Here is a 24,557-nt window from a genome sequence, read left to right on the forward strand (position 1 = left end):
GACAGAAAGAGAGTGTGATTTGTGTTGGAGAGAAGGGAGGGAGACGGATGCAGATTCACATTTCATGCGGTATGAAATCACTCTTCCATTTTGATTAAATGCAGAGCTCCTTTAAAATGAAAAAGCCAAAATATAACCTGCAGACACTCGGTCATGACACAGGAGATCTGAAAGCCTCACTGAATGCTTTATTTCCTCCTCCTACCGCCCTCGCTGTGGAAGAGAATAAAGGGAGAGAAGGGGCTGAGGATGGGAAGGGAGAGGTGCTGGGGGTGGGTAGTCTCAAGGAGCTCCTGCATGGCACCGCACCCCATGGTGTGGGGTGGGATGCAGGTGGGTGGGGGGATGCAGTGCTGTGGGTGCGTCACTGGCTGTGTGTAGAGATAGGGGCAGCAGTGTGATGAGCACTCATGGATCTGGCCCAAAGATTCCCAAAGCAGCACCATGTGGTTATGTCAGCCGGCTTAATAGGGACGAGCTCACTCCCACTGTAAGAGGACAGGTCCTTTAATTAGCACAGAGAACAGTAACCCATGGCACAGTCACTGCGGTTAGCAAATATAGCAATTCAAGGAGAGAAGTGCACACAGGGACCTCTGCACCAACATGCAGTGCTCCCAGCTGGGACCACCATGCTTCTAGAGGAGCTCTGGGCAGCAAAGTGGCTCTCTGCAAAATATTGCTTATTTTTACCCCCGATCCATCCTCCCCCACTCAGTAATTGCTCTTCTCTCGATGTCCGTTGTTTGGTAATTAAATCAAGCAGCACAAGTGCAGAAGCACCTAGCGAGAGCTGATCTGGCACACTATCAAAAACTCAGAGCTGCCAATCATTGGGTTTTCACGCACAGTTTCAGTCACTGCTCGGCACTGATCGTGAGCAGATTGTTTCAGCTCTTTGGTTTCTGCTCCCTCACCTGCTGCCCATTGCTCAGAGTGGGATGGGGGCATAGTTGGGACGCTCAGACAGCCACGGATGGGAGCTCTGATGTGGTTCTATTTGAAGGAGCATCTGAGTGTGGAGCCAAGTGACAGGACTGAGGTCCCCGTGCTTGTGCTGGGTGCCCACGGGTCGTAGAGCTGGCAGGGGTTATGCTTTGCTTGCCTGGGATGCCCTCCAAGCACCGTGCAGTCAGAGGGAATTTTCAGCCTGAGTGGTGATTTGGCTTCATCCTGCGGGCAGCAGAAGGTTCTGTGCAGTGCTGGGGGACTCCAGCAGCTTGGGAAGGTATTGTGTTCTTAGGAGAAGTGGCACCAATGGGGCTGTGCTGGTGGGTGGGCGCCGGAGCCAACGCAGGTCCTGGCACACCTGTGGGCAGGAACAGAGCCTTCCATCACCCCTACCCCAAATTGCAGCTGCCAGCACAGACCCCATGGCAGGTGAGTCTGGGTACGCCTGAAGGCTGTTATGTTATTACTACAGCTTGCCTTTTACCTTATTTTATTGGAGCAAGACCCATTGGAGATGTTTCCCATACCCTGCAAAGGAAGATCTGTACAGAACCCAACTTCCCAGGCACTGCTCACCACTCTGCCCCACAGGTGAGGGGCAGAAAGCAGGCAGCATGCTGTGGGGCAGAGCTTTGGGACTGCAAGGGGAATTCGCCCATACAGCATGAGGATACCAAACCCAACTCATCTTCCCTGAGCTCCGGGGCTTGGGGCTGCATGGAGCCGAAGTGTCCCTCCCTCCGAGGGAGCTATTTATCTTGGGAGAAACAGAGGAATATTTTGTATCTTTGACAAAGCAGCACTTTACGGGCGCTTGACACTTTATTAACTAATCTCTGGTACTTGAGTAATTTATTATGTTTAAGCTGGTGCCATCAAGTCTCTCAGCAGTGTCCGTGTGCGCAGGGAAATAAATTAAAGACTGTCCAGAGCTACTTGGCTCATCGCAGTGATTGCTGGGCCAGCCTTATGGAGGGCTAAGGTGCTCTCCTCCCGCAAATTGGAAATTAGGAATTAATAAGGCGCCAGGGCTGTGAGCCCTGCTGGCTGCGGCTGGCGGAGAGGTGGTGGCTGGGCTGCACAGCGCTGAGACCCCCATGGGCCCCCCAAAATGGGAGGGGGAAACCCAGTGCCCTGCCAGCGCTTCAAACATGTCAGTGGGATAATGTGGGTAATTACAGACTGTCAGGCCGCCATCAATCCCGGACAATATAATGGAAGAGCTGATATGGGACCTGATTAATAAAAAATTAAAGGAGATAATATAATAAGTGCCAATCAACAGAGGTGCATGGAAAATAGTTCTTGTCAAACGGAGCTGATATCTTTTTGATTACATTACAAGTTTGCTTGATAAAGGTAATAATGTTGATGTAGTGCACCGCGTCTTGCGCAGGCGGTTGAGTCGGCGCTCAAAGCATTTGGATTACAGAGATAAAATGGGGTGAAGAACGTGGCAGACATCAGTGGGATTAAAAACAGGCTGGGGCAGACGCTGCACTGCAACCATCAGTGTGGTAGTGGTGTGGGGTGCGTGGCTTCTGCCGGCACCCCCATGTTCATGCTCCCTGGGTTGGCTGTTCTGCTCAGCCTGAGGAGCAAAGCAGCTGGTGATTGGAGCTAAAGCCTTCAGGAGCTGCAGGGGAGCAGGTGATGAGCTGCAATGTGCAATGGGGTACAGCCGATCAGATCCTGGGGGCTCCTTGGTGCTGGAGCTGAGACTGGCGTCAGCAGAGGAAGTGTAAAGCCCTTCTGATAGTGGTAGTAGCAACAAAATGCAAGTGGTCCCATCCATCTGTTTCCATGGCAACTTGAAAGTACTCACTTTGGGGTGGAGGGATCAGCTCTCACCTGTGTGTGTGTGTTAGTGGTGGGCCGGGGCAGTCCTTTCCTTCTCATGGCTGACATAAATTCATGGGCAGACTCAGGATAATTAAAACATGTACTGTTTAACGAATGACAACAACTGAAACTTTAATTACTCGGCCTGCATCTGTATGGTGTTTTTTTTTTTCCCCCCTCCCCAAATTGCCCGACTCATGAAAGGAAGGAGAAAGAGTAGGGAAGGAGACCGAGGGCAAAACCTGATTATGTTTATTAAGCCAATACAAAAAGTCGGCACTGTAATAATAATTAAATTAATTATAAAAGCAATTTACTACTGAAAATGTGATTTGACAGCTTACAGGCTCTTACCCTGATCCAGTGGCTGCGGCTTAACGTAAGGAGGGATGCAAACCCACTCAGGAGAACCAGCAGGGAACTGTGATGAGGTGTTGTGATGGGAAACCAGAAGTGCCCCATGCTCAGTGCTGCTGTGGGGCTGGGCTACGTGGGGCATCGCCATGCCTGGAACACAGATGTGGGTTAGATGTGAGGAAGCAATCCTTTCCCCATAGGGTGGTGAGGCGCTGGCACTGCTGCCCAGAGAGCTGTGGGTGCCCCATCCCTGCAGACACTCAAGGCCAGGTGGGATGGGGCCCTGGGCAGCCTGAGCTGGTGGGGGCAGCCCTGCCCATGGCTGGGGGTGGCACTGGGTGGGCTTTGAGGTCCTCTCCAACCTGAGCCCTTCTGTAACTATGAAAACAGGCATCTCAAACAACTTATTCATGGAAAATAATTGTGAGGATGGCTCCACGCTTCTAACCTTTCTCATACCAGGCAGAAGGTGGTTTATGGCTTTGTTGAAAAATAAAAAATGATCTGCAGGAAGATGAGAAAAGAGCTGGCTTAGAAGTGACAAGTTTTTGGCCTAAACTGCTGGATCCGGAGAGCTGTTCAAAGGAAGCAGATTGCTTTCAACCAGAAACAGTTTGATTGAAAACCTTGTTTTCCATAGGAGAAAAAAAAGTTTTGACAAAACACTTTCATACGGATCTCACTCCTCTCTTGCTACCAGCGATGAGCGTTGCTTCTGCGCCTGCCATTGGAGCACTTCCCTTATCAGTGCCATGGCAGTGCTTTAATATGGGAGATGTGTTTGTGGAGGGAGTGAGGGGGTGTCACAAAGGTGGGATCCCTCTTCCTTGGTGCCCTTCTGGGTCCAATTGGTGGGCTTGGAGCTGAAGACTAGGACAACAACCTATAGCATTGCTCCCAGATTCCCTATAACTGCCATACAGTGTGTGGATCTGCGCCCTGCAGGCTCTTTAGTTCTTTTCTAATGATGGAGGTTGCTTTTGCCATGCAAACTAGGTCAGAACCTCAGCAAGGGGCTTTTCAAACACCCTGGGTTTTGAAGCTGGAAAAAAAAACAACCCAGTGCTTTTCTCCTCTCTCCCATCCCTCTCCCTTCTCCAAAGGCACACTGATATCCAACCACTTTAAACCACCGGGTTTGAGCAGCAAATTATAAGTTAAATTATAAATAATGCCCAGCTTTCCCAGGGCTCTGTCTATTATGCCAGCCTCGGAGCCGTTCCCCCAGCCTGTCTCTGCATCCAGGCCAATGCAGTCATTATGTCTACGGGGTGCCTGGCTGCATCGATCGCCTTGAAAAATGCATGAGCATCGCTGAGCAGCGCCTGGAGCATGGGAACCTACAGCAGCTCTCGGGCAGAGAGGGGACCTGGTGCAGGAGATGGGTTTCTGCAGGTTCCCCTAAGGTCTGTGATGCAGGCATGCTGCGCTTGTGTTGTTCTGTGCTTCCTGCTGCTGGTGGCACATGCAGTCAGAGCTCTAAAAAAGGGGGAAGGTCAGAGCAAGCTTTGGAGAGAGGATGCTGCTTGCAGCCCACACAAAGCTCAGGATCCTACCGAGGTTCTGTGCTGGTGGAGCTGTTCCTGCAGCGCACTGTGCATCACCCATGGGCTTGCATGTGGGTGTAATAGATGGGGAAGTGCGGGCTGGAAGGTCTCAGGGGCAGAGAAGACAGCATATGAGCCATCTGTCAGGTACAAAGGCAAAGAAGTAACATTTCAGCTCAGTAATTTTTAATAATTTATGATTTTCTCTCGGTTCCCAGAGTGTTATTACCTCACTTAATATCATTTACAAATTACATGTGGTCCCATCAATTGTAGTAAAGGGAGGAAGTGTCTGGGAGATGCTCAAGAATCAAATGCTGTAGAGAAAATGAGGATTTATGAACCTGAGCAGGCTGCAGTGGTGCAGGGCCTGGGATGCTGCTCACACAGGCTGTCCCAGGGACGTGGTTGCTGTGTAAAGGAGGGACATGGGGGCTGCCATCAGGCAGGGCAGCCGTGTGCTCTCACCTCTCTATACTCACCTTCCTGCCCTGTCTCTGTTTCTGTTGGCCTTCCCCTCAGGAACACAAGCAGTGGGTGAGCATCACTAGCGCAGGATGCAGGGTTGGCTCTACCCTGCACAGTGATGGCTCCGGATGATGCAGGGTGGACGTAGTCCCTTGCTGGGACTGTCTCTGGGGCTGCAGCATAGGACAGCATCCCTTGTTGGCATGGGATGTCATCCCCCGTTGGCACAGGACACCATCACCTGTTGCCTTATCTCTCACAGTGAGTGTGCTGCTATGCTGCCGTCGCCCAGTGGGGCTCGTTGCATGGGAACGAGTGCACACAAACCCAGCTCTGCTGCTGCCAGCTCCGTCACTTGGCAGGGGAGAGGCTGAGCCCCTCCTACCCAACGCTGTTTTCTTGTTTGTCTTTTTGTTGTTGTTGTTTCCATCGTTCGTTTTTTCTTTCTCACTAGAAATAAAGAGCCAAAGAAAGGAAGAGAGCCAGCCCTTTTTCTACTCTTCTCCTCCTCCTCCTCATTAGCGCTGCATCCCAGGCAAGCTCAGGAAAGAACAATTTCCTTTGTGTCACCAATGGCACAGAAATCTTCTCCATGGCAACACGGCCGGCGGCGGGCAGTGCTGGGCTCTGGGATGCCTGCAAGGCTCCGGGGGTGGCTGGGAGCAGGGGGGATCTGGGGACATGGAGGGGAGATGATGTGTGATTCAGCACTCCAGGGCACTGCAGAATACAGCATCCCTGGGGGGGCTGAAGTTGGGTGCTGGGCATCTTGCTTATGGCAAAAGAAAGAATTCATGGTGTCCCGCAAACTCTGAGCTGGGGTGTTTGTGTGGACAGTGATTAACCAGAGAATAGCTGGTCAGAGGTCTGGGTGCTTGGCTTGCCCATGCCCACCAGCATAACACAGCCCTGGAAAAAGGGAGATCCATTTGTCAGGACTGCAGTCACATCCGAGGGGTGAGAAGTGGACTCCTGAATGCAGCTGTGGGGCTGACCTGGGTTTTCTGTCATGCTCCCCACGAGTCAGGTGCTCATGCTGCCATTGCTCCCACTGTGTTTTGCCTGGGAGGAAACTCATAGCTTCCTCCTGGAGACTGAGCTTGGGAGGGGTGGAAATGATCCTCGGTGCAGCTTCCTACGGCATTCCTTAATTATCCTTCTCACAAGGTTCAGACACAAGCAAGTCTCTGCAGAGCAAACAGCCCTTTGTTATCTAATAACTCACAGGGAACAGAGATTTGCATACAGCAAGAGGAATAGGGGAAAAAAAAAAGAAGCAGAGGAAAATGCCTCACTGTGAACATCACAGAAGCATTTGATGGCAATAACTCACCCTGGCCAATCTCCCTGTCTGGAGTTCTCCCTGAGTATCTGGGACGAGTGGGACTTGCAGTTCTCTCTTCTTGAAGGCACTGCACTTGGCAGAGCCTTTTAACTAAATTGAATGTCTCTGTCCTGCAAAAATCTGCTTACATGCTGCCTTTCATGCCAGCGCACCTGGACATGCTGGTGATTGCACTACAGAAGAGCAAAGCCAGATGAAAAAGCTTATGAAATGTCAGTAGAAATGTAAGTGGTCAAGAGCTGGAGTGCCTGTTCAGCAGTGGTTTTCATCCCAGACTGAGAGGAGGGAGTGAACGATCAGGGCTCAGCGTTAAATGTGGGATTTGCGTTGGTTTGTAAAGATGTAAGGCTCAGCGTGGCACTGCTGTGTGCTCTGCGGACATGGAGCCATGGGGAGAAGGGGATCTGGGCTGGGGCTGAGCTCACAGAGCTCTGTCTGCAGAGAGGGGTTGGCATACAACTATTGAATCACTGAAGTTGGAAAAGATCATCCAGTTCAACCATCCGCCTACCAATAACGTTGCACACTAATGTGTCCATCAGTGCCACGTCTCCATGCTTTTTGAACACCTCCAGGGACAGAGACTCCCCCACCTCCCAGTGCAGCTGTGCCAGTGCCAAACCACTCTTTCAAAGGAGTTTTCCCTACTATCCAACCTGAGGGCGCAGAAGGGAAAGGTTTTGATTCAAGTGCATGTGCTTTGGTTTCGCTAAATGCACAGAGGGTATCGCTGCACTCAGTGGAAAGGGACTGCAATTGGATTGTTTTTAAGTGAAAAGACAGTAGCAGCTGCTAAAATGCATTGACTTGTTGAAAACATATAGATTTGGATAGCAACGCCATAGAGCGCTATCACTTAGGTGTCTCAGCCCATCTGCGTAAAGTAACTATTGATTTTGGTTGATATGCATTGATTCCAAGAAAACTGCCCTGCTTTGAAAATGAACTTCCAGGAGTTTCAAGGGAAAATGCAATGTGCCGTCTCTCTTGCAGGGCTACCTTGTTTTGTTAAACGTGTCTTGCGTGTTTGAAAAACAGAAGCAAAGCCAAACAAATAGCTCGGAGGGAATTAAAATGCATCGATTCTCAGGGTGGGAATAATGGCCTTCGTTAAAAGCTTTTGGAGACGTTAACATACATTGCTTTGAATAAAGATCTCCCTCTGGCCTGCTGCTCCTGCACCTGCTACCATGACAATTATCTGGATGGGAAGGTGGGGAGCTGAAACGCAGCCTCTGGGGTCCCTGTGTGCAGAGCCAAGCCTGCAGGAGCCAGGGAGAGAATGAGAGGCACTGGGAAGCTTTGCCCTGCCTGTCCCCCTACCCTGGAACACGGTCTGTCTGGCCGTCCCTAGAGGTCTGCCTGCCTGTCTTGTTGTCCTCATGGTCTATCTGATTGTCCCTTGAGGTCTGTCCATCTGTCTGTCCAGCTGTCCCTTGTGGTCTGTCTGACTGTCCGTCCAATTGTCTGTCTGTCTGCCTCTCATTGTCTGTCTAGCTGTCCGCCCAGCTGTCTATCTGGCTGTCCCTCACTGTCTGTCTGGCTGCCCACTTGCTGTGTGTCCAGCTGTCTGTCTGGCTGCCCGTCCCTGCCTATCCGGCTGTCCCACTGGAGGTATCTTTTCCCTCACAGTCATTTTAATTGGCAGGGAGCAGTGAGCAATCCGGCAGCAGGTCTCAGCCAGCCTGACCTAACAGAGCCTTGCCGCTTGGATCAACAGGCAGAGAGTCCATCTGGGAGACCAAGCCCTAGTCCCTCCAGCAAGTCCTTACTGTTAATTAAAGGTATTAATTGGCATGCAGCCTGCTTATTTAAAGAGGCAGTGGCCTCTGCAGTGCCTGGTGGTAATTACAGATACACAGAGCTGCTCCTAAACGAGGGGTACATGTGAGAGGATGGGCAGGGGGCTCTGCTAGCCCCAGCTTGGGGGTTCTGCCCCTTTGCATGCTCTTGGGGAGGACAGATGTTTCTGGAACTGTACTTGGAGATGGGGAGCATCAGCATGAATGCATGGCTGGGGCTGGACCCAGCGGTACTCTAGCTCTTCTGCACCATTCCAGCACTCCAAACACCCAGGGGGGTGCAAGCAGGAGGATTCTATTGTTGGGCACTTCCCTGCCAGAGCCTCCGCCCCAACTTGGTTAAAGTCTGTGCAGTTCAATTTCTGAACGTAGTCTGGGAGCAACATGAAAATTAGATCTAATAATGAATGATTACAACTTTCAAGTTAAGTCTAGTTGGTTGACTAATCAATTTGGTTAAGTGAAAATCCATAGCAAATGAGTCAGCCGCAGTACAACATTTCTCCATCCAATTTAAATTAAAATCACCAACCATAATAATTTCACAATTACTCTGTGAGGATGCACCAGGGACTTGCCCCTTGAGAAAGAAAATGTCAAGGACTGCAAGAGAGACACCAGGGGCAATGAGAGCATGGGGATAGGGTTGGATGCTCCAGCAGTGGGGATGCATTGTTGGGTCCCCAGGTGACAGTGGGGTCCTCAGCACCAAAGCATAGCACCTCCCATCCCCCAGACCTGCATGCAGCCCCCAGGGGTTTGGCCATTATTTATAGCAATGGAGCAGGGCAGTGTGAGAGGGGAGCCTGGTCCTGTAGATCAATTTGTAATTTTTCTTTTTCGCTGTGGCAAGAGTGTGAGGGATGTGAGCATTAAATCCCCAGAAAAGTCACCTCTGCAGCAATCTTTAGCAGTCTGCATTATTTATTTGTGTACAGTTGTATTACACACTGGGCCCTACCAAAGTAAGTAAATAAGACCAGGGTAGGCTGTGTCCATAGCAGAGCAGGTGCTCAGAGAGGGGGTCTCATCCTGCACACAGGTGGGCTGCAGGAAGGGGTCTGGGTGAACAGAACCAGTCCTGCTTTCTGGTTGGTTCTTTGCCCCTGTTGTTTACTGCAGGTAATTAACGACCTGTTCACCCAGAAAGCGGAGAGTGAGCTGACTCTAGTGGTTCAATAATTCAGTGCTTTTACAGAACTTTGTGCTTGTGCAAAACACTCAGATGCATGCTGCAGAGCAGCTGGCCTGGCCTGGAAGGCTTTGCAGAGGTTTCTGTGTGAGGCTATTATAGCAGAAATGCTAAGTCATGGCTTGAAGCAGTGATTGAGCACCTGGTGGGAAGGCAGGGCCAGCCCAGGGGAGCTCAGGTGCAAGCAGTGCAATGCACCTGAGTGACCAGAACAGGGTGGAGCCAGAATCCATCCCTTCCCAAATCTCACTTAAGGGTTGGCAGTGGAGGCCAGTATATCTTGTTGGAGATCCCTGAGTACTTGGGGCCTTCTGAAGGTAAGAAGCTTCTTTTGTTTCTGTGCCTATGACTGTTGCATTTGAGTAACTTCTTGCTTGCTGTAGCCTAGGATTCTGCTGTTATTGCTGTACTTTCCATTAGGTTACACAGCTATGGTGTGTGCAGCTCTGCTGTTGGCATGTTGCTGTGTATGCACTTCTGGTCTGGGTGTTTGCAGCAAGACCCGGTCTCAGCAAAGCCTTGCATTGCCGCAGCACTGACAGGTTCTGTTTTCCTTCCTCTGGCATGTGCCAAAAGTAGCAATCAGATAGATGCTGCTTGTGTGACCCATACAGGACTTTGTGAGGGCTGCCCAAATAAATAATAGAGCTTTTCCTTGCTGTTGTGAAAAGCATTTTGATGCATTTTGATAAAAGGGTCAGGCCATGGCCAGTGGGAGCCAGGGGACATTTATTTAATGCCACCAACACAAAGGGCACTGAGAGCAACGTCTGCCCACTTCTGAGTTGACACCTCTGCTTCTCTGTTCTTGGGCTCAGGATGTGGGAGTTGTGCTGGGGGTGCGTGAGGGTCATTGCCTTGCAGCCGCCCCACCAGGCTTTGTGCCTTCTGTTTGTATCTATTGGAAGGGAAGGGAGATGCATGGCTCACAGGACAGACGGAGCCATGGATTATTTGGAGTCTCTTGTACTAACTTTACAAATGCTTCACGTCTGCAGGCTTTTAATAGCTGAATTCCTGGGTAAATGGATATAAAATATGTCCTGTGGGGACTGAAGGCTTTGGGGAATAACTGAGACAAATCCTCCCATATGAAAACAGGTGGTAACAAGTTTTCTGCAGTTTGCCTTGTGGTGATGGTGGGAAATGTACAGAGTTGGGCAGTATGGAACAAAAGCCTCACAAGGATCAAATCATGAAACCTGCTTGGCCCTGGGCACCTGACTGTCCCCTGGGAGGGACAGAAGTTGTGAGGAGATGACAGCCACGTATCTGGGAAGATGGGAACACACAAGCTATGCATTGCTTTTCTTAGTTGTTGAGTGACAGGGCTGAAAGCAGACACCACCCCGTCTGCAGTTGGGTTGCTCTGACCCAGTCCCTCCAGAGTGCTCATTTCTAGCACTGTGGAGCTCAGCTCATGTGGGAGCTTTGGGGCTGCAGTGGAAGCAGCTCAAGCTCCAGGTCTCTCTTGGTGTGAAGCCTCAGGTTTTATTGGACAGCAGGAGCTGAAGTGTTGAAAGATGCATTATGAATGCAAGGTGTAGGGAACAGAAATTATTAAACTCACAGATAGCAACAGAGCGTCCTTTGTGAGCGGTGGAGATGGGAAATTATGCTGAAGCAATGCATTGCAAATCACCCAATGAAAGGCAAAGAAGGGCCTTTTATCCTCCAGGCCCTGAAGTTTTTCCGGTATCTTTGTATGCAGAGGCATTCCTTCAGGGGAGAAAGAGAAGCCAGCAATTTTGTGGCTGATTGGCAGGCTGTCCAGTGCCAATAAAGATATTTGTTTTTTCATAGAAGTGCTCACAGACTGAAATCTCGCTCTTGCATTTTCCATTACAGAGGAAAATGAAACTTGGAATGCTTTCTCCATTAGCGCTGCTTAGCCTCAGAGTAATAGCGGTGCTTGAGCGACTTGAAAGGAGAAACACTCTGCTCCAGCACAGCAACCAGAGCAGACATGCTGCGTGGAGCGTGCTTAAATCACCAGGGAGCTGGGTGCCCCAGAAAATTCCCCTTATGGATATTCTTTTGCATTCTGGATCACTGAGTCGAGGTGGGGAACCAGCATCAGGCTAAGGGACAGGAGCCTGGGGAAGGGTTGGTGAGCACCAAGCATCCTGAGGTGGCTTTGGTGACCCACTCCATGAAGAACCTGGATGGCAGCAATGCTGAGATGGATGTAGGCATCCCTGCTGGGTGGCATAGCCCAGTGATGTGGGGTGAGATCCCCTATTGGTCCTTGTCCCGTTAGGCATTCCTGGGTGCTCCCCACTCCCAGCAATCTTCATACTATCACCCCACATGTGCAGATCCCCGGCAGAGAGGAGGAACATCTGTTAACACAAATGCCTTCCTAATTTCTCCTTAACTCTCACTCAGCATCTGTGCTGAACAAGCCCTGTTCAGCTTGTACCGCGTTTAATTCTGGAATGGATTCAAAAGTGCTGTGGAGCTGGGAGCAGGGAGGGGAGAGACGCTAAATCTTTAATGGTGTGCCGAGTCAGAATTTCTGCTGGGCTCTGTCCTAATCATACGGGGGAGAAAAACCAGAGACAGAATTTCTTAATAACAAACACCTTTGCAGCAGCTCATTAAATCACTGCATTTCTGAGGCACAGCAGGACACTTGTGTGAATAAATAGTGCAATCTCCCAGTCTTGAAGTATTTTCACATCTGAGTTATTTCCCCTGCATATGATCAGCTCTGGGTTGTTGTTTTTTTTCCTTTTTCTTTTGGCTCCCCATCTCTACCATGAATGATTTTCACTGATGAGCGCAATTAACAAATAAGAGACAAAGCTGAGGAAAAAAAAAAAACAACACCCCACATCTCCCACCCAGTTCTTTCTTTAATGTTTTAGAGTTGAACAAATAGCAGAGGAAAATGGAGTGAGGAGAGATTTCTGCTGATGATCTGAAGGCTTGGCTTTTTTTCTCCTGTTTACTGTTTTACTGTCTGTCTTTGTAGACAACAAAATGCCAAAAGAAAAAGAGACAGAGGAAAAAAAGGGTGGTAAAATAAAAGGAGAAAGGAAAGAAAGACCCTCTTCAGGGTGTTTATCCAAGCAGCATATTTGCTCATTTCCTATCCCAGCTCATGCATAACGCCAATGAGATGGAAGGAGCCTGTTTTGCTCGAGAGGTACCAACAAACTGGGAGACATGCCACACAATTGACTGCGGTGAAATAAATCGAGCAAAAGGTTCCCTTCCATCGCACTGGCTCTGCAGGGTTCACAGGGGGGGTGATCGCATCCATCGCGCACGTCACTGGAGCTGTGCTCAGGGTACTGAGCCTCCTGCTCTGCAGCACTGAAAACAGGGCAGAGCAAGTGTGTGTTTGTGGCCGAGGATGGCCAGGGCTGCAAGGAAATCAGGGCTGTGAGCAGAGTTTAATAGCACCATTGATTTGTGGTTATAAATGCTGCATCTAATGCAGGGCGGAGAGTGTTTGAGCAGTTTCTAGAAACTGAAGAGTTTCAGCACTCTGATGGCAAAACCAGACGGGGGGTACTATGGGTGGGACTTGGGGTTATTTGGGCAGGGATTGGGTACCAGGAGCTGGACTGGAAATGTTATGGTCAGGGCTGAGGGTGTCAGGGAGAGAGGGATAGCAGTACCATGGACAGCGCTGGGGATACCATGGACAGCGCTGGGGGGGTCCTTGGGTAGGGTGAGGGGTCCATGGGCAGGGCTATAATGTGGGGGCTCTGCTGAGGAACAGAGGGCTCACTGCTGGCCTCCTCCTGACTCCTCACCTCCACTGCCTAGGCCTTCTGGCCACTGCTTTGTTGAACGATTTTAGGGGAGGAGTTTTATGGTATTTTATTTTTTTTAAGAGAATGACCTTTTTTCCTTTCTCCTTTCTGAATGGCTGAGGTGAGGTAATGCATTGGAGATGTGAACTTGAGCAGAGCGATGCCATAAAGCCAGCAATAGTGCTTATTCAGTAGTTCAGCTATCTGAAGAACTCAGATAATGGCATCAGAAAACTTGTGGCCCTGCAGCACTCCATCACACATGCTGACCTGGCTGCCTGCCCTCTACCAACTCAGTTATTTGGGAGCAGGCAGTCAGGTCTCCAGGTGGGCACCCCACAGCTGGTGTTCCAGGAGCTGTCCTTGTTTGGGGGAGGCCAAACCCTACACTATGCAGCTCATCATTCAGGGGGCTCTGACCCCCAGCATCAAAAATCGAGAGGTCCAACTCAACAACAAATTTCCCCCCCTAACTTTCATTTAAGAAGCATCATGCCAGTCCATGCCTCCCTTTATTGTCTGCTCTCTGTCTTGCCTTCCTTTTCACCATGTGGGAATATCTGCCAATTCACAAGGAGAAATGTTGTCCCAGTGATGTGCTACAGGGCTGAGGATGAAGCAGCACAGGATCCACCTCTGGTTCACACCCCATGCCATGCACTGCATGGGGACACTGTTGCATGCTGCTTCCTTAATTTATACCTGTCCATGTGACATTTCATATGAAGCGTTTTCCAGCATGGTCTAATTACAAGGTAAATAAATGGTCCCTCCCTAATAGTTAATTTGTTAGGTAGCTTTATTGCCAACAGGAGAGAGATGACACAGAAGGATATTACATACAGCATTGCTGGTAATTATTTTTATTACTTCACACTAGTTTTATTGTGGTAGTAGGGGGAGTTTTGAGTTGTCACTTTCTGCTTGGTGTAGTTAATGTTCTCTGAGGCAGCCTGGCATGGCTGAGCAGGGTCAGGTCCACAGGACTGTGATGAGCATCTCCATGAGAGCTCTGAAATGGGAGAGCACCTGTTGAATATTCCCCTGCTGCTGGACCAGGGCTATTCCTTTTTCTATAAAACCTTGGTGAAGAGGCTGACATTTACATGATTTTGGAGGAAAGGGGTATTGCTGGAGTTGTGTATGAGTGCTGATGGACAACAACCTCAGTCAGGTGGGGGAAGAACCCAGCTCTTTCCTCAAGCATAAGACAGGCTTTTGCTTTTGAATTTATTTCGCTTCCTTCCATTGAGTAGAAATAACTATTTTAACAGCAAACTACCTGTGTAAGAAAAGAATTTCTCTGTGCTCTGAAGAATATCAAGATGTATAAATGTCTTTGTGAAAGATGATGAATTCCTGTAGCCTGCTCTAGTGAATTTTGCTTCTGTAAATCTCTTCTCTTTGCTTGTGCTAATTGGTCATAGCATTAATTAATCTGATTTCATTATATTCTCTTTAATTTGTCAAGATACCATTTCGTTATTGGGCAAAGAAACACTTTAGAGGATTGTCACAATTGGAATAATCCCCCCCTTCTTTAAAGTTACTAAGAGAAGTCATTATCAATTAAGCTAATTTGCATACGCATTAGTGTAATCGTTTTAGTTTAGCCAAATTTGCGAAAATTTACATAGCAAATTGACCTTCCACATTTTCACTTAAACATATAAAGCGCAAGAGAGAGTCGCATTGGCATTGATAATGAAATGGAGATTATTTTGCATGGTTCTCTTACTAAAAGAGGCCTAATTAGACCAAGTAATTTTTTATTTCATCCGTAATTACAAAACAAATAAGCTCTTTGGCAGTTTCTTCCCTTTCCCTTTGCCTGTGTCACATGGAGGGGGAGCGCTAATAGGAAAGTCGTGTTCTCCTCATTAAGCCACATTTGATGTCTTCCTGCTCTTCCGTCAGAGATCCCTTAGTTTCTTCCAGGTATTCTTCTGCCTGAGCTGTTCAAGTTGCCTGGATCACCTATTAGTAGGCAGCTCCCCCAGTCTGATCTGCTGTAGTAACAGACAAAAGAGGGGGAAAAAGAGAAATAGTGCTGCACGTATAAAGCAGCACAGTCATGAGAACAGGCAGCATGTCCCTCTTAGGTGGGGGAGTTACAGTAGGAAGAATTTTAGGCCATGGAACGCAACTGTGGGGAGTGCCAGAAGTGCCTCCACTGGGGTACCTGGGCTGCCACTGAGCCCATTACCAGGTGCTGAGGGATTTTTGCTGGGTGTGGAAGCATACAGGGAGCAGAGCTGTGGCTTAGGTGGGCATGTAGTGCTGACACCAGGATGGCTAAGCTGCTCCTCCAGGTATGGAGGCAAAGCAGAAATGGCATTTCTGAATGTGCCTGGTGCGAGCCCAGTGAGCTGTGACTCAGTGTGACACGGGAACACTGTCAGAGTTAAGGAAATGTTAATGTGTGCAGGCGCAGAGGGAGACTATGAGCTACAAGGGGACCCTGCTGGTGCTTGGGGATGGGCAGTGCCTTGGCTCAGTGCTCCCCATCCCACCCCACATCCAGCAGCCTCTGCTACACCCCAGAAAAGGTATTTGCTTTTCCTCCCTACCTGTCCCCACCTCACCCACATGCAGAGGGCAGCACCAGGTGGAAAATCATCCTCTCGGGTTGTTAACTGAGCTGAGTGCTTCCCCCCACCACCATATTTTTTTGGCCTTGAGTGTTTTTAACGGCAGCCTTCATGGTTTGATGGAGGATTTTACACTAATGCAAGGCATTACCTAGTTAATTTGGCCAGAATAGAGTGTAATTTTGCACGGTCAAAGTCATTGCTACTTGAGCTAAAAGTTCCATTACAGTGCACTGCCCACCTAGCTATTTCAGAGCACGCAGAGATAAGTAGCATTTTATTAATGGGTGTCCTCGGGAGCTTATTTAAAGGATGGCTCCTTGTCTGCATTGGAGATGAATATGGGAAGGAGCCAAGGCAGTGTGGGATGCTGGCAGCTGCCATGGATGTGCCACCCATCTCAGCATGGTAATGCTTTGTCCGGCTCCTAGAGCACTGTGCCTGCAGGCTGCTCTGGATGTCTGGTCCCAGGCAGGGATCTCGTTGCATGAGGATATTATTATGCCAAGCACTGTGTAAACACAGAACAAAAAGTTGAATCCTTCGCCTATAAATAATACATGATCCTCTTTGATCACTTGTTGGCTGAGAGTTCCTCAGCCTCTCCTGAAGTTGGGAGTTCGAATGAGCAGTGCTATGGTGCTCATTGTCCTTCCCCTACAGGAGCCCTGAAATAGTGAGATGAGCAGAATGCATGGCTAGTCAGGCCACCTGCAACCCTGCCTTGTCACCATTGTCTTGGGATGCTTTGGAACCCCCTTCTGGAACAGATGGGCTGTGGTAGGCAATGGAGCAGCCCAATGGCCATCACAGTCTCCACACTGTACTGTGTTGCTGCAGCGCTATTGCTTTTTTCCCTTTTGACTCTGTTGCCCCTACTAAGCCCAGTGGCAAATGTCTGCCTGCTCTCTCCTCCTGCCACCCCTGCACCTCCTCGTGGCTACTGCTCATGAGCGAAATCCCTTCAGTGTGGTGGTTGTTTTTGAGAGTCTTCTCTATTCTCTCCTGCCATCCAGCTGCAAAGCGACGTGCGCACCAAAAGCAAACCAGCCTTGCACAAATTATCCCAATTCCTGCCTTGCAAGCGGAGACAGCTGTGACGGATTCCAGCAAAACACCTTGCATCTGGTCTACAAAGCCTGAGCTAATCTGCACATCCAACCAAAGCTGGTCCTTCCTCATCACATGCTTGTGCTGCCAGAGCAGGGGACGTGGATAATACTTTGGAGCCACTACAAACGCTTTGGAAAAGACTGTGCCATGGTAGCAAACAGCTGGTGTAGCTAATCCATTTTCCAAGCACATTTGCAAGATACATAATTAAGAGTTCTGTTGAGGAGCGAAGCAAAGCGGACCATTAGATTTGTTTATAACATTACGGGTAGCGTAATACTCACCCAGGATCTCCCTTTCCTGCAAAAGACATTAAGGTGATCCTTAGGAAATGTCCCTGGGATTTCCTGATGATGCCAACGTGACATTAAATTTGTGTAAGTATTTCCAATTCCATTTGCCGTGTAATTAAGCACCATGAAGGATCCTGTGGACTTTTTGGACTCATTAACTGCTGAATACTGCTGATTCAATCCAAATGATATTCCTTTAAGTTATCTCTTCTGATTTCTGTTGTCTCCCAGCCACAGACTGGGATGGTTTGAGGAAGAGGATAGGCAAGTTGCTTCAGTCTCATTGTGGCAGCATGAGTGTGCTGATGAGCTACATGTGTTTCACCTACCATTAACTTGCTGCTTGATGACAAGCGACTGTCTCTTCCAAGGCAAACAAACGTTGTCCAGGTTGAAATCAGCCTGGTTGTGGCCCATGTCCAAAGCAATGTTTGTGTTTATACATCTCTGAGTTTAGGGCAGCAGTTGCAATGTGGCACTGTGGATTGGGTGAGCAAAGGGAAGCTGCAATGAGGGAAGAGCAGGTGTGGCATGAAACACCCATTTCTGCTTTACAAAAGTCTTCTTGTAGTCTCTACTTTGTCTGTAAGACCCATCTAGCACCTCCCAATAGGATTCCTCCTATGGCAGGGGAAGAGGATTAGTTTGAGTGGGGGGGAATTGGACTAGGTGGCCCTTAAGGCCCCTTCCAACTCATGTGATTCTATGGCTCTGTGTAATGAGAGGTGCTCATGTCTCTGTGCCCTGGGGTGCAGCATGGAAGTGAAGGCACAGTGATGCATCCCAGCATTTTCCCTACTGGAGAAGGGTATGCAGACCCCGCTGCTGCCCTGTAGCATGTGCTCGAGCTCCCAACCACCCTGAGCCTTGCTCTACACCTACTCTGACTCTCCCTGTGCTTTCACACAGGTTCCTGTGTTTCTCCCCATGTTTCCATCCTGTCGAACGCTCAGAGCCTGCCCTGCACGCATTTCAGAAGCGAAGGACTTTCCTAATTACAGTGCGAACAATCCGAGGTGGGCTCCTGTCTGTCTAACTGTCAGGGAGAATAAGTCAGCAGTGAGTCAGAAGCAGAGATGTGGAAATGATGCAGGAGAAAGGGAATAGTCTGTGCTGGGCTTAATCACAGGGGCCAGGCACTTTACATTTCTTCCAACAAAACTCTGTTTGCTGCGGGTGCCTGAGGCTAGCTGAGGCGGGCAGCATAGCCGGGGCTCATCAGGCTCACTTGCCTTCTGGGCACTGTCTTTCACTTGGCTGGGCATTGGCATCTCTGCACCCATCTCATCACACTCCTTGCTCTGCGTGTGCTCCCGGAGCAGCTGAGTTGCACCATTCAGCCTCCCCTTGGAAGCTGTTTGCTTTGTCATCATTATTGTTATTTTACTATTCTTTATTATTATCAGCAGTAATGCGAGCCCATTGCCTATAGAAAGGGATTTTTTTTCTTTTCTTCTGGAGGGATCCAGGGATCCTCCACTTACCTATGTTGTATTTATTACGCCTGGTTAAAGATCATTAAAGCCTTTGTTAGCAGAACTGACTGACAAGGAGAGTGGATTAATATTAGAACACCCTGTCAAAAGTGGTGAAAAGGCTGGATTGATTTTATGGGAAGTTTAGTCAGAGTTGTGTGTAAAGCCCTTGGGGGGTTACACTGCAGTGAATCAATCTCCTATATTAGCAACTCCCTCTGGGAATAGTCGACTTCAGTGTTTATTACAGCCGAGGCTGCATATAATAGGGATGGCAGCCACTCGCCTCCCTCTCTCCTTTCTCATAATTTGCTGCTTGCAATTGCAGCCACACAGAGGAGCACCTGAGATAAACAAAGGTGCCGGGCTCTGTGTAGCAGCAGAGCAGTGGGGGGGGATGAGATGAGAGCCTGCCACCAGCCCTGTCCTGCTGCACCAACCCTGTGCTCTGCCTGAGGACCTGCTGAGAGTTCCTTTGTGGTGGCAGGTTTTCATCCCAGTGCCCCAGTAACAAAAAGAATCCACGCAGGTATCGTATACCATTGAGAGCTTCTGCAAACATCAATTAACAGAATCCCGCACCATGTGGCTGAGGAGGGTTTTGGCAACCCTAAAACAGAGGCAAATGGTTGAAAGAGATGTGAGCCAGGTGCCCGTGCACTTGTTGGCCTAATTGCGTTCAGTCACCTGGGTGTAAAGCAGCACTGGAGCAGCAAGGATGCTGTGGGCTGGGACGAGCTGTGCACCCCAACCCATGGCTCATGGCACTGCAGGGATGGCATTCCCACAGCTGATGACTCCCAGACTTTGCCACAACAGCTCAGTGGAAACCATCAGCACTTCTTGGAGAGACCAATGCAGCAGAGGCAGCTCCTGCAGTCTGCAGGCCCACTGGTGGTTCCTCCAGCTGCGCGTGCATCCTTTTGTGCCATGCCCAATCAGCTGGGTAATTTTCATTCCTCCTCTTCCACTGTCACTTACTTCACTTTTTATCTGCACAACAGCAATTCCTTTCTGCTCCCCCCCATCCTCTTCTCTCACTAATGCTCTTCACTTTCAAATGCTAATAATCTGCAGCACTAAAAGGCTTAGAAGTGGTTCTAGATTGTTTGATCTTTGGCCTGTGATCTACTTTCATCTTCCAGCTTTCAAATGTTACTTTGGATTTACTTTAACCTATTAACACGCTTGGTATTCACAGGCACACACTTTTGGTGTGTTTTGCATCAGATCCACCCAAATTCAAACGAGCAGGGAAAGTTTCTCTTCTGGACACCAACTTTTCACAGTGACTATTTGCTCACAGGCACAGTGGGGTTTTTCCTCTCCTGTTTCCATGTTCCCTGGGGATGCTGACCCGAGGATGGGGATGTGGTGGCCTTGCAGTGCATGTGCTGTGTGGGGTTGCCCTCCTCCTTTACAGTGACACCTCTGGAGAGAATGGCTTTGAAAGTGCTGCTTTGTTCAGCAGCTCCTTGGGACTGTCTGGTCTTCAGTCAGCATTGGATGTCTGAGCAGAGACATCAGAGCCTTTCCGAAGCTGTTATAACTTAATCTGGCAGCCCAGCCTGCTCTGGCACCTCTTGCCAAGAGAGGAAGCCAGAGCACTAGATGATTTTCAGACATTAGTGACTACCATAAATCAGAAAGCAGAAGTTATCGAGTGCTCTGCTAATGGACGTTTCCTTCCAGAGCATCCCCTCTCGGGCTTTGCGGGGGCACCAGAGGCTGTTCTCAGTGGAGGAAGCCAAGGGAGCCGTGCCAAGGCTGGGAAACGTGCTGAAGAAGGAGGCTGCAAGGTGAGAAATAGGCCCCAGTTCCAGCCTGACTGCTGCACTGCTGCTGCTCTCTATGGGGACCCAGACCCTCCCCCACCAGCCCCATACAGATTGCTGTTCTTTGGGAGCTGTGCAAATCCCAAGCCATCAAGGGGAGGGCATCATTTGAGACCAAATTGCAAACAACTTGAAGTGCAGAAGGGAGATTTCAGCCAACCTGAGCTCTGGGCAGGGTTTAAACCATGTGGAAGGAGGTGAGGCATTGGTGCTGAGGTGGCACTACGATGTGCTGTGCTGCCTGGCTCCTTAGAGCTGATGTGGGAAGGGCCAGAGCCCTGAGCCCTTTGCCTTCAGTGCTGATTCCCAACTAAAGCAATGCACTCCTCGAGGAACAGAAAACTGTTTAATATTTAAACCCGAACAGCCCAGGCAAAGCTGCTTTTCTTTTTTATTTATTCTTTTAATTAAATGCCAATTAGAAAGGAAGAGAGAGAGAGAGAGGGGGGAAAAAAAGGCATTAAACACTTAAATACACACTACGCCCAGGTTGCTCAAAGTTGTTACGGGCTAATTAGCTACTTAAGTGATCATTTGAAATTCCATATCAAACAATTCATAATCTGCCCCAAAACTGGAGGTTCAGTGAGCAGCGATCTGCAGTGCCTGCCCTACAGCTGCTACCTGTGGGCTCTGAGCTTTGTGCAGGTGGGACTGGGCAAGAAGCAGTGTTTTCTGCCCAGAGCTGCAACCAGAAGCAAGGTCACTGTCAGGAGCTCTGTTGGTGCTTTGTCACATCTCTGTGCTTGGAGGTTGCAGTTTCCTTGCTGCATGGCCCTTCTCATGCTCCTGGCTTCAACAGTGCTGCCCACTCTGCTCCCTCCATGATCTGAAGGTGTAGATGTGACACTGAGGGGTGTGGGTTGATGGGGATGAGTGGATGACTTGGGGAGCCTAGAGCTCTTTTCCAGCCTTGATGATTCTATAACCCAACAAACTGGTGCCATCCATCTCATGTCACTTAAATGAGCCCTGAATGAGGCCTGGGGGAAGCACGATAGTGAAATTCCCCATTCACCAAGAAAGGGTTCAGCCCTTCTGTGCACCTTATCAAGGCTGGCAAATCTTCCTCTTCATTCCCTCCCATAGAAAGTGCTGCCCCATTGATTAAACCCTGTGCGTGTGTCTGTTTGCAACCAACTGAACCCCGCACATCTGCCCCCAGCACCGCTCTGTGAGCTCAGGGTTATGAGGGCAGATTGGGGAGCCCCATCCGTAACCCGTAACACCGCCGTGCCTAACGAACAATGCATTAATTAGAAGCAGCGATTCAGCCTCCACAGTAATCAATTCCGGCAGTGCCTGCTCTGCCTGCACATCCGACAGCCTCTTCCACTCCCTTCTGCAAGATTTATTAATTATCAATGCTGGCTCCGGCGTGGCATGCAGAGGAGAGCAGGAGCGAGGAGGTGGTATCGGCGGCGGAGATCTGAGAGATGTCTGAAGGGGATTGGCATGTGCAGGAGACAGCCTGCCTCCTGGGGACTCGCCCGGTGATCTTTTTTTCCTCCCTTCCTCCTGCTTTTCTTTTAATTAGTGGAGTTGGTGCTACGCTCTGCTTGGACAGCAGAGAGGAGGGTGCTCGGCAGCAGGCAGGAGCTGGTGGGTGCGTGCAGCATCCCCTGCACCCTGTATCCTACCCCCTTACCCAGGGCAATGCTTCTTGCTAGGGGCAGGCCCAATCCCTTGGCCCTGGGAGGTGGCTCTGTGCAGACCCTCCCCACCCACCCATAAACTGCAGCCCTGCCAACCAGTAAGCTCTGCTCTTTCCATCTATGGGTGAAGCCTGGTGATTTCCAAGCCTGCCAGAGGATGACCTTGTGATTGTATTGATCTCTCCCACTGGTGCTGGGACAGCCACCTTTCCAAGCCTGCTTGTGGTGGCTGGAGGAGGTGGGTTAGTGTGGGAGGCGAGGGCTGGGATCAGTTCTGCCCTTCAGGCTCACAACCCATACTGCACCCCAAGCTTTTAAAATGCTATTAGAAAAGAAATACAAAACCAGTTATTTTTATGCCCTCCCCCCTCTCATCCCCCCATCCCTCCTGTACTCCCTTGCCTGCTGTGTGCAGAAGGCACTGAGGGCTGCCCCCATTGTGCTCCCCTGGGCTGGCACAGCACACAGTGCCAGCACCGGCAGCCATGGGCACGGTGTTGTATCAGCATTTGCATGTGTGCTAATAAGGAAACATCATTTCAAACTTCAGCCCTCATTTGCTGGCTACAAAACAGCAAAACAAAGTGAGTGAGAGAGAGTGAAGGGGGAGTATGTTCTAAATGTGCCTGGGAGGATTCAAAGACGCTTTAAAGTGGGGATGTGGTCTGGGGAAGAGTCTATTTTCAATGCAGATTTGTTTTTGTTTGAATTAGTTGATGCTTATTTTAAGCTCCTGTGGCACGTTGTCATCTCTGGATTGCTTGTTTTCCTGTGCCAAAGTCAACCTTAATTTTTTTTCCCTCCTTTCAAGAGGAACCCACGATTTTCCCTCTGTTGCACAGTGCATCAGATGGGCAGGACAGACCCAGCTTCTCTAAGCAATGCTGACAAGATTACCTACTGATTGCCGGAGTAAAATGTTGCATTTCAACTAAAGCTGGGGCAGATGGCAGAGGAAAGCGCTGGAAACTTGTCACTAATTTCTAGTGAAGGACAAACCTCTCGGGGATTGCGGGTTCACTCTGGGTAAGATGGGGAAGTTTGGCTGTGCTATTAATGCTCATCCCATGCGTTTGCATTGGGGAACGTCCCTACTCCCTGCACCCCAAATTGTGCCTTGAAATGATGGGGATGGAGTTGTCTGGGCCCTCTGCAGCCTGCATTGGCAGCCCACCTCCAGCAGGTTTGCCTTCTGCAGGGGGTAAATGCTGCCTTCACGTCTGCACAGAAGGGGCCAGTGGGTTTAAGCACAGCATGGACAGCCCCCAGGGATATCCTGTGCAGTGTGGGAGCACTTCTCTTTCATCTTGTATCTGGAGACTTGGAATGGGAACCCTTGTGAAAGAGCGGCAGCAGGTATTGCTTATCCCTGAGGGACTCAGTGCCTTCCCAGAGAAGAACAAACATGATGGGAGGAGGGCTGCAAGCACAGGTCTGGCTGTGATGCTGCAAGGAGAACACAAGCAAAGCGTGAAGTTCCCAAGTGCTTGGGTGTGAGGTGTGTGGCACCAGCCCTGCTCAGCAGAGGTGGACCCAGGTAAGCAATGTGCCTCTATGGGGAGCAGCAGCAGGGCTGACACTTCTCACACTGCTGGTTGGAGTTTGGAGTTTGCACCTCATCCCCACCCAGGAGCTGGTGGCACTGACTTGGGCTGTGCACACGTGGGCTGAAATCAGACAGCCGACAGAACCCAGTCCGAAAGATCAGATATTAGCTAATGAGCTAATTAGTTTCTTACCAGCAGCTAATGGCCAGGAACTTCACTGGCATCTGTTGCCATTGCTGGCGGGTGGGGCAGATGCTGAGGACGTTGGACCACAGCAGAGCTACCAAAGCAGCATCCTAGAGTTGCCCCATGCTGTGGGTCCCTCTGCTTTTGTTTTTGTGCTCTGTGCTGGTGCCTTTGAAGACGGGCACGCCATCAATTATTTAGAGCAATAAATAAAGCTCGTGACCTTTCCTTGAGCTTGCCCCGAGACAATCCTGCTCCTACACTGGGGCCGCTCGCTGGTGTTGTTACTTAGGCTGAGTTGTTTCTCATCATGCTTTCATCCTGCCCTGTTTTCTCTGCATTAATCACCACAGAAAAGGTCCAGGGTTCATAAGAAGCCCCCATGGTGCCAAACCCATGCATTCCTGGCACTGCTCAGCCCCCGGGACCCTCCCGGCCACCAGAGAGATGCCTCTTGGTCTCTGGCTGCTGTCACTCCCTTAGATTTCAGCTCAATCATTTCTGAAATGTGGAGCTGTAGCTAAAACGCCTTTGCAGTTTAACAGGATTTTTCACAGCCTACACAGCAGAGGCTAGAGTTGCTCATCACCT

At 49.7% G+C, this 24,557-nt stretch overlaps 1 long non-coding RNA gene across 1 annotated transcript; it reads left to right on the plus strand.

The window, feature by feature from the left end:
* Positions 1-9,725: 9,725 nt before the first annotated feature.
* LOC140261508 (uncharacterized) lies at positions 9,726-18,757 on the plus strand. The gene is made up of 3 exons (XR_011905716.1): positions 9,726-9,821; positions 16,879-17,352; positions 18,178-18,757. It is a non-coding gene; the product is annotated as an uncharacterized lncRNA (long non-coding RNA).
* The last annotated feature ends 5,800 nt before the right edge of the window (positions 18,758-24,557 follow it).

This window comes from Excalfactoria chinensis, chromosome 21 (genome assembly GCF_039878825.1).
Source record: "Excalfactoria chinensis isolate bCotChi1 chromosome 21, bCotChi1.hap2, whole genome shotgun sequence".
Taxonomy (NCBI): Eukaryota; Metazoa; Chordata; class Aves; order Galliformes; family Phasianidae; genus Excalfactoria; species Excalfactoria chinensis.